Here is a 10,758-nt window from a genome sequence, read left to right as displayed (position 1 = left end):
TGTCACTAGTTAGTAACAAGAAAACATACACTGGAAAAGTATATTGATACATATAGTAAGGGTAGTAGATCAAACACTTACTAAGCTTCTGTAAAGAATAAAAGACAAAAGTAGTATGTTTTTTAAAGAAAGGGCCCAAATAAATCAGAAATGAAAGAGATAAAGTTATAACAGACACAACAGAAATACAAAGTATCGTAAGAGTTTACTACAAACAATTATACACCAACAAATTGGACAACCTAGAAGAAGTGGATAAATTCCTAGAAATATCAATCTTCCAAGATTGAATCAGGAATAAATAAAAAATCTAAACAGATCAATTACTAGAAATGAAATTGAATCAGTAATAAAAAAAAAAACCTCCTAATAAACAAAAGTCCAGGGCCAGGTGGTTTCACTGATAAATTCCACCAAACATTTAGAGGAATGTTACTATCTATCCTTCTCACAAACTATCCCAAAAAATTGAAGGAGTGTTTCCAAACTTATTTTCTGAAGCCAGCATCACCCATATGTGAAAACCAGATAAAGACATTACCAAAAAAAGTAAATTATAGGCCAATATCCCTGATGAACATAGATACAAAAATCCTCAACAAAATATTATTAAACTGAGTTCAACAATACATTAAAAGGGACTTCCCTTGTGGTGCAGTGGTTAAGAATCCGCCTGCCAATGCAGAGGACACGGGTCCAGAAAGATCCCATATGCCGCGGAGCAACTAAGCCCGTGCACCACGACTACTGAGCCTGCGCTCTAGAGCCCGTGAGCCACAACTACTGAGCCCATGTGCCACAACTACTAAACCCCACGCACCCTAGAGCTCGTGCGCTGCAACTACTGAGCCTACACACTGCAACTACTGAAGCCTGTGCACCTAGAGCCCGTGCTCCGCAACAAGAGAAGCCACAACAATGAGAAGCCCGTGCACCGCAATGAAGAGCAGCCCCCGCTCACCGCAACTAGAGAAAGCCCGCACGCAGCAATGAAGACCCAATGCAGCCAAAAAAACAATACATTAAAAGACCCGTACACCATGATCAAATGGGATTTATCTCAGCCATGCCGGAATGATCCAATATACGCAAATCAATTAAGTGACACACCAGATTAGCAGAACAAAGGATAAAATCATATGTTCATCTTCATACCTCCAGCAAAAGCATTTGGCAAAATCTGACAACATTCAAAATTTAATTCATGATAAAAGCTCTCAACAAAGTGGGAATAGAGGCAACATACATTTCTATAATAATGGGCATATGTGACAAAATCAGAGCTAACATCATACTCAATGGTGAAAAGCTGAAAGCATTTCCTCTGAGAACAGGGGCAAGACAAGGATACCTAGTCTCGCCACTTTTATTCAACACAGTATTAATAGTCCTAGCCACAGCAAAAAGACAAAAATAAAAATAAAAAATGAGATCTGATTTGTACAGGAAGTAAAACTGTCCCTGCTTTTTTAGATGACAAGGCAATATGTAGAGAAAACCCTAAAGATCTCACCAATAAACTATTAGCATCAATTCAGTAAATTTGAAGTATCCACAATTAAAATACAAAAATCTGTTATTTTTCTCTGCACTAATAACAAACTATCAGAGAAATTAAGAAAAAACCATTTACGATTGTATCAAAAATAATAAAATACCTAGGAATAAATTTAACCACAGAGGTGAAAGATTTATATGCTGAAAAGTATAAGACATTGATGAAGGAAACTGAAGATGACACAAATAAATGAAAAGATATCCCATGCTCTTGGATTGGAAGAATTAATCTTTTTAAAATAGCCATATTATGCAAAGCAGCCTACAGATTTAAAGCAATCTCTATCAGAATACCCATGACATTTTTCACAGAACTAGAACAAATAAGCCTAAAATAAATATAGCACCACAAAATACCCACATTGCCAAAGGAATTCTGAGAAAAAAGACCAAAGCTGGATATAGCATCCTCCCTGACTACAAAGCTACAATAATCACAAAAACAGACACACAGACGAATGGAACAGAATAGAGAGCCCAGAAAGGAACCCACACACTTATGGTGAATAAATCTACTACAAAGGAGGCAAGAACATAAAATGGAGAAAAAACAGTCTCTTCAATAAGTGGTGCTGGGAAAACTGGACAGCTACATGTAAAAGAAAGAAATTAGAACATTTCCACACACCATACACAAATATAAATTCAAAATGGATTAAGGGCCTAAATGTAATGCACCAAACCATAAAACTCCTAGGAGAGAACATAGGCAGAACACTCTTTGACATAAATTGTAGCACTAGTTTTTTGCATCTGGCCTCTAAGGCAAAAGAAATAAAAGCAAAAGTAAACAAATGGGACCTAAATAAACTTAAGAGCTTTTGCACAGCAATGAAAACCATCAACAAAATAAAAATTCAAAGTGCAAAATGGAAGAAAATATTTGCAAATGATATGACTGACAAAGGGTTAATATCCAAAATATGTAAATGGCTCATACAACTCAATATCAAAAAACAGAAACAGAAACAAAACACCACCACCAACAAACAACACAGTCACTAATGGGTGGAAGACGTGAATAGACATCTTTCCAAAGAAGACATACAGATGGCTAAAAGGCACATGAAAAGATGCTTAACATCACTAATTATTGGAGAGGTTCAATTTAAAACAACAATGAGACATCAACCTCACACCTGTCAAAATAGCTATCATCAAAATGTCTACAAATAACTAATTTTGGAGAGGATGTGGAGAAACGTGAACACTTGTACACTGTTGGTAGAATTGTAAATTGTTGCAGACACTATGGAAAATAGTATAGAGGTTCCTCAAAAAGCTAAAAATAGAGCTACCATATGATCCATCAATAACTCTCCTGGGTACATATCTAGGAAAAAAATGAAAACACTAATTCTAAAAGGTACATAAACCCCAATGTTCATAGCAGCACTATTGACAATGGCCAAGATACGAAAGCAACCCAAATGCCCATGAACAGACAAATGGATAAAGAAAATATGGCATATAGGTACAGTGGAATATTACACAGCCATAAGAAGAATGAAATTCTGCCATTTGTAACAACATGAATGGACCTAGAGAATATTACGCTTAATGAAGTAAGTCAGAGAAAGGCAAATACTGTGAGATATCGTTACATGTGGAATCTAAAAATAATACAAATGTATGTATATGCAAAACAGAAACAGACTCACGGATGTATAAACAAACTAATGGTTACCAGTGGGGACAGCTAAGGGGGGAGGGGAAAATTAGGGGTATAGGATTAAGAGGTACAAACTACTATGTATAAAATAGATAAGCAACAAAGATATATTATATGACAGAGAATTATAGCCATTATCTTGTAATAACTTTTAATCAAGTATAATCTGTAAAAAATACTGGATCACTATGCTATACACTTGAAACTAATATAATAGTGTAAATAAGCTATAATTTTTAAAAATAAATAAAATTAAAATAAAAATAATTGGGTAGAGGAGCTGAATACACCTTTTGCCAAAGGAAAAAAAAATACAGATGGCCAAAAGGCACATGGAAACATCACTAATCATCAGGAAACGTAAATCAAAACCACAAAAAGATATCACCTTACAGTTGTCAGAATGGCTAGCATCAAAATGACAGCAATTAAGAAGTGTAGCTGAGAATGTGGATAAAAGAGAACTCACCTGCACTGTTGTGAAGAATGTAAATCGGTGCAGCCACTATTGAAAACACTATGGAGCGTTCTGAAAACATAAAAAAATAAAACTATTATATGGTTTAGCAATTCCACTTTTGGTTATTTATCCAAAGAAAACAAAACAGAGCAAAAAACTAATTTAAAGAGATATATGCACTCTTATGTTCATTGCAACATAACTTACGATAGCCAATATATGGTAGCAACCTAAATGTTCAATGATAGATAAATGGACAAAAAAGTGATATAGATAGATAGATATACAGACACTCACATAAACATATACATATATACACAAATATACATATGTACATATGTGTATACACATATACACACATACACAGAAACACATGTACATATACACATATATACATACACATAAATAGATACATATACATAGATACATATACATATATACACATAGATACATATACATATACACAGATACATATACATATATACATACATATACATATACACATAGATACATATATATGTATAGATATGTGTATATATATATAGTTATATATATTACTCAGCCATAAAAAGATGAAATCGTACCATTTTTGACAATATAGTTAGACCTAGAGAGCATTATGCTAAGTGAAGTAAGTCACATAGAAAAAGACAAATACTGCATGATCTCACTTATGTGTGTAATCTAAAAACAAAACAAACACAACAAAACAAGTCTTACAGACACAGTGACCAAATTGGTGGTTGCAAACGGGGAGCTGAGTGGGTGCTGGACAAGACAGGTGAAGGGGTATAAGAAGCACAAAATTCCAGTTATATGATAAAAATTGACAAGAATTTAATATACAGAATAAAGAGTATGGTTCATGATTGCAATAACTGTGGATAGGGACAGATGTTTACTAGACTCATCAAGGTGATCATTTTGTAATATACTTAAATGCTGAAACATTATGTTGTATATCTGAAACTAACATAATATTGTATGTCAACTATTCTTCAATTAAAAAAAAAAAAGAAGGAAGAAAAAGAATGCGTGTCCGGACAGCATTTCGCCTGAGCCATTTCTCGGGAGCGTGTTTGTAACGAACAGCCTTGAGGAGTGAGGTAATGTCTCTCCCTCAGGCAAACAGGAAGCTTGCTAACCTCTCATTTTAAAAGCAGTGGAGTCCTCAAACTCAGCGTTCCTCAGTGTTACACAACTGAGTACATACATATCACCCAACTGGATCCCTCTGTGTCATCCCAGTGGGAACTGGGTGGGGGAGAGAGAACCAATACATTATTATGCCCATGCTTGCTGTGCTGTAAGTAATAAAATATTTTGTCTCTGAAAAAAAACCAAAAACAATTAAAGAACCTAACTTTACAACTAAAGGAACTAGAAAAAGAACAAACTAAGCTCAGTGTTGGCAGAATGAAATAAATAATGATTAGAGAAGTTATAAAAGTAATAGAAGGACCTACTGTATGGCACAGAGAATTCTACTCAATACTCTGTAATGACCTATATGGGAAAAGAATCAATTTACACCTGATACTAACACAACATTGTAAATCAACTATATTCCAGGGACTTCCCTGGTGGCGCAGTGGTTAACAATCCGCTTGCCAACACGGGAGACGTGGGTTCGATCCCTGGTCTGGGAAGATCCCACATGCCACAAACAACTAAGCCTGTGTACCACAACTACTGAGCCTGTGCTCTAGAGCCCACAAGCCACAACAAATGAAGCCCGTGCACCTAGAGCCCGTGCTCCGCAACAAGAGAAGCCACCACAATGAGAAGCCCGTGCACCGCAACAAAGATTAGCCCCCGCTCGCCACAACTAGAGAAAGCCCATGCATAGCAACGAAGACCCAACTCAGCCAAAAATAAATAAATAAATAAATAAACTATACTCCAATAAAAATTTTAAGAAAAGTAATCGAGACTACAAGAATAGTAGAAAGATAAATAATATTGAGAAGTTTTTTTGGAAAAGAAGAAAATTGACAAACTGTTAGCTAGAATAACTAAGAAAAAGATAGAATATATATATGTGTATATCTATACACACACACATATATATAGGCAATACAATAATGCTACAGAAGTACAAAGGACAATAAGAGACTACTAACTGTTAACAATCATATGCAAACAACTTGGATTACCTAGAAAAAAATGGACAAACTCCTAGAAAAAAACAACCTACTAAGATTAAATAGTTAAGAAATAGAACACCGAACAGACCAGTAGTGAGTAAAGACAATGAAATACTATTGAAAAACCTCTCAATAAATAAAATCCCAGGACCAGATGGTTTTATTGGTGAGTTATACCAAATATTTAAAGAGAAATTAAAGCCAAGAATTCTCAAATACTTCCAAAAATTTAAAGAGGAGGGAACACTTTCAAACCATCTTATGAGGCATTACCCCAATATCAAAACCAGACAAGGGCTCTAGGAGAAAAGTACAGATCAATATCCCTGAAAAACATAGATGAAATATACTCAAAATACTGGCAAACTAAATTCGATAGCACATTAAAACAATCATTCACCATGATGAAATGGGATTTATGCCCGGATGCAAGGATGGGTGAACGTATGCAAATCAATAAATGTGATACATCACATTAAGAGAATAAAGGGAAAACATGATCATATTAATAGATACAGAAAAATTATTTGACAAAATCCAACTTCCTTTCATGATAAAGACTGTCAAGAAATGATTGATAGTTGCAGAAGGAATTACCTCAACAAATTAAAAGTCATATGACAAGCCCAATGCTAACAGTATGTTGAATTATGAATCCCAAAAGCGTTTCTTCTAAGTTTCGGATCAAGACAAGGTTACCTATACTTGCCTCTTCTATTCAACATAGTATTGGGAACTTCCCTGGTGGCGCAGTGGTTAAGAATCCGCCTGCCAAGGCAGGGGACACGGGTTCGAGCCCTGGTCCGGGAAGATCCCACATGCCATGGAGCAACTAAGCCCGTGCGCCACAACTATTGAGCCTGTGCTCTACAGCCCACGAGCCACAACTACTGAGCCCATGAGCCACAACTACTGAAGCCCGTGCACATGGAGCCCATGCTCCACAATAAGAGAAGCCACTGCAAGGAAAAGCCTGCGCACTGAAACAAAGAGTAGGCCCCGCTCGCCGCAACTAGAGAAAGCCCACACGCAGCAACGAAGACCCAACGCAGCCAAAAAGAAAGAAAGAAAAGAAAAAGAAAAACATAGTACTGGAATTCCTAACCAGAGCAAGTAGGCAAGAAAAATAAATAAAATAAATCCAAATCATAAAGGTAAAGCTAAATTTTTTCTGTTCACAGATAACATGTTTTTATATCTACAAAACCCTAAACGTGCCACCTCCAAAAAACTGTTTGAACCAGTAAATAAATAGAATAAGTTGCAGGATACAAAATCAACATACAAAAATCATTTGGTATTCTATACACTAACAACAGAAACTATTAGAAAAGGTTAAAAAAGTCCCATTTACAATAGCACCGAAAAGAATAAAATACTTAGGAATGCAGTTAACCAAGAATGTGAAAGGGCCATACACTGAAAACTATGAAATATTGATGAAAGAATTTGAAAAATACACAAATAAATGGAAAGATCGCCCATGTTATAGGATTGAATAAATTAATATTGTTAAAATGTCCATACTACCCAAAGCAATCTACAGATTTAAAGCAATCCATCTCAAAATGCCAAAGGCATTTTCCCCAGAAAATAGAAAAAGAAATCCTAAAATTCGTATGGAACCATATAAAAGACTCAAAATATTCAAAGCAATCTTTTTTTTTTTTAATGAAATTTGAAATGTTTTTTTTATTTTTTATTTTTATTTATTTATTTATTTATGGCTGTATTGGGTCTTCGTTTCTGCGCGAGGGCTTTCTCTAGTTGCGGCAAGCGGGGACCACTCTTCATCGCGGTGCACGGGCCTCTCACAATCGCGGCCTCTCTTGTTGCGGAGCACAGGCTCCAGACGCGCAGGCTCAGTAATTGTGGCTCACGGGCCTAGGTGCTCCGCGGCATGTGGGATCTTCCTGGACCAGGGCTCAAACCTGTGTCCCCTGCATTGGCAGGCAGATTCTCACCCACTGCACCACCAGGGAAGCCCCTCAAAGCAATCTTGAGCACAAAGAACAAAGCTAAAGGCATCAGGCTTCATAATTTCAAACTATAGTACAATGCATAGTAATCAAAGCAGTAGGGTAGTAATATAAAAACAGACATTTAGAAAAACAATGAAATATAGACCTCAGAAATAAATCCATATATTTACAATCAATTGATCTTTGACAAAAGTTCTGGGAATATACAATGAGGAAAGGATCCTCTCTTCAGTAAATTAGTAGAAAACTGAATATTCACAAGCATAAGGAAGAAATTAGACCCGTATCTCACATTATATACAAAAATTAATTCAAAGTGGTTTAGAGAATTAAATATAAGATCCGAAACTGTACAATTACTAGAAGAAGATATAGGAGGGAAAAATCTTCTTTATAAAAAAAAATTTTTTTTGACGTGGACCATTTTTTAAAGTCTTTGTTGAATTTGTTACAATATTGCTTCTGTGTTATGTTTTGGTTTTTTGACCACGAGGCATGTGGGATCTTAGCTCCCCAACCAGGGATCAAACCCGCACCCCCTGCATTGGAAGGCAAAGTCTTAACCACTGGACCGCCAGGGAAATATCAAAACTTCTTGACAGTGGTATGAGCAATGTATTTTTGAATATGACCCCAAAGGCACAGGTAACAAAAGCAAACAGAATTGAAAAATCGATTGCATTAAACTATAAAGGTGTGAACATCAAAGGAAACAATTTACAGAGGTAAGAGTGTACCTACAAAATGGGAATATTTGAAAAACATATCTAATGTATAAAATATATAACATGCTCAAATAACTGGGTAGAAAAAACACAACACATAACCCGATTTTTTTTTTAGTGACACTTTTCCTTGCTTTAATATTTTTTGTCTTCTGCTTTCGGAACAAGCTCTTGATTACGAAATATCACCCTACAGTCAAAAATACCTGCCACGGGCACAGGATGGAGAAGCCCGCAAGTAAGGACAGCAGCAGGTGGCAAGAGGTGGAAAGTGATTGAAGCTGTGGTTACAAATGTTCACGGGAAGCTAAAACTATCCAACAGGTTGTGCCCTAACATTAGCACAGGTTAGACTTCGTCACTACCTTGTGGGGTGGCCTCAGTGTATTTGGGTTCAGATTCTACATGGCAATACAATTTCTTCCAGTTAAGAGTTCTTGGCTTGCACCGATCACAGGGTCGCCAGAGGGCACCGGACCAGTCTACTAGTTTTTCAAAACACTGTTGTAGACCTGATAGATGTACTGGGGGACTTCAGGAGCTCTACACTTCAGCGACAGTGTGTAACTGAGGTTTCCTGGCTGGCTTTGGAGCTGGGCCAAAATCCAAATGTCATAAGTGAGCTTCAGGGATGGGTACAGAATGTCCTGCCCTTCCACATTCCTCCTGGCAATAGTATCGACGTGGCTGTTTTGCAACTTGCTGGAAACAGTGTCAGCGTTTAAATGACTTTCCTTAATCCGAAACTGAAGTTCATTTTCATTGGGAATAGCCTTCCATGTTGCAAGGAAGACCTGGTGCTTCATTCTGCCATCTTCTACAAAAGAGCACATTGAGTGGAATGAGGCAGCTGAAGTAGAAGACATCACTACTGTTTTTCACAGCCACCTGCAGCTTGTTCAGAGGTTCTGTCTTCATGACTGGGCCCAAGGTGTGGAGAGGCAGGGAGACATCAATGCTCTGGTTTGGCATAAGTGGTGTATGGATGGCCAGAGGAGTGCTGGGGATGACACTAAAGCTATTCTTGTTAAACTGAATTGCAAAGTCATGTGCTGCAGAACTCTGCTCGTGAAGTTCATTGCCATATAGATGTGCCCTTGGTGGTGAGTAAATGTACCCGAAATCTCCAAGCCTTTAGTCTTTACTGCAGACAGCCAGACAGCTTTAGGAGCCACATACCAACCTGGCGCCATGCCTATCCCCATGGAGAGTTCAAATTGGTCATTTAGACCACTGCTGACCAAAGCAGTAGTAGCTGAAGGAGCAAACGTTGCAGGCATTAATGATGGGGTGAAGGACTGTCCCACAAGACTCTCTAGCCCTCCCCCCAAGAGATCCATCTTTTTGAATTATAGTTTTGTCTGGGTATATGCTCAGGAGTGGGATTGCTGGATCATATGGCAATTCTATTTTTATTTTTTTTTTACGGAGAAACCTCCATACTGTTCTCCATAGTGGCGGCACACATTCCCACCAACAGCGTAGGAGGGTTCCCTTTTTGCCACACCCTCGCCAGCATTTATTATTTGTAGACTTCTTTTTAAATTTATTTATTTATTTATTTATTTTTGGTTGTGTTGGGTCTTCGTTTCTGTGCGAGGGCTTTCTCCAGTTGCGGCAAGCGAGGGCCACTCTTCATCGCAGTGCGCGGGCCTCTCACTGTCGCGGCCTCTCTTGTTCCGGAGCACAGGCTCCAGACGCGCAGGCTCAGTAATTGTGGCTCATGGGCCTAGTTGCTCCGCGGCATGTGGGATCTTCCCAGACCAGGGCTCAAACCCGTGTCCCCTGCATTGGCAGGCAGACTCTCAACCACTGCGCCACCAGGGAAGCCCCTATTATTTGTAGACTTCTTAATGATGGCCATTCTGATCGGTTTAAGGGGATACCTCATTGAAGTTTTGATTTGCATTTCTCTAATAACTAGCGATGGTGAGCATCTTTTTATGTACCTATTGTCTATCTGTATGTCTTCTTTGGAGAAATGTCTCTTTAGTTCTTCTGCCCGTTCTTTGATTGGGTTGTTTTTCTTGTGATTGAGTTGTATGAGCTGATTGTATATTTTGGAAATTAAGCCCCTATCAGTTGCATCATTTGCGAATAGTTTCTCTCATTCCGTAGGTTGTCTTTTCATTTTGTTTATGGTTTCCTTTGCTGTGCAAAAGTTTATAAGTTTGAATAGGTCCCATTTGTTTAGTTTTGCTTTTATTTCTATTGC

At 37.6% G+C, this 10,758-nt stretch overlaps 1 pseudogene; it reads right to left on the bottom strand.

Annotated features, from left to right (window-relative positions):
* Positions 1-9,028: 9,028 nt before the first annotated feature.
* On the bottom strand, positions 9,029-9,883 carry LOC137763902 (AP-2 complex subunit beta pseudogene; annotated as a pseudogene).
* Positions 9,884-10,758: the final 875 nt, after the last annotated feature.

Source organism: Eschrichtius robustus, chromosome 4 (assembly GCF_028021215.1).
Source record: "Eschrichtius robustus isolate mEscRob2 chromosome 4, mEscRob2.pri, whole genome shotgun sequence".
In the NCBI taxonomy this organism is placed as follows: Eukaryota; Metazoa; Chordata; class Mammalia; order Artiodactyla; family Eschrichtiidae; genus Eschrichtius; species Eschrichtius robustus.
Note: the sequence above shows the minus strand (reverse complement) of the source record. Positions and strands in the feature narration are given on the sequence as shown.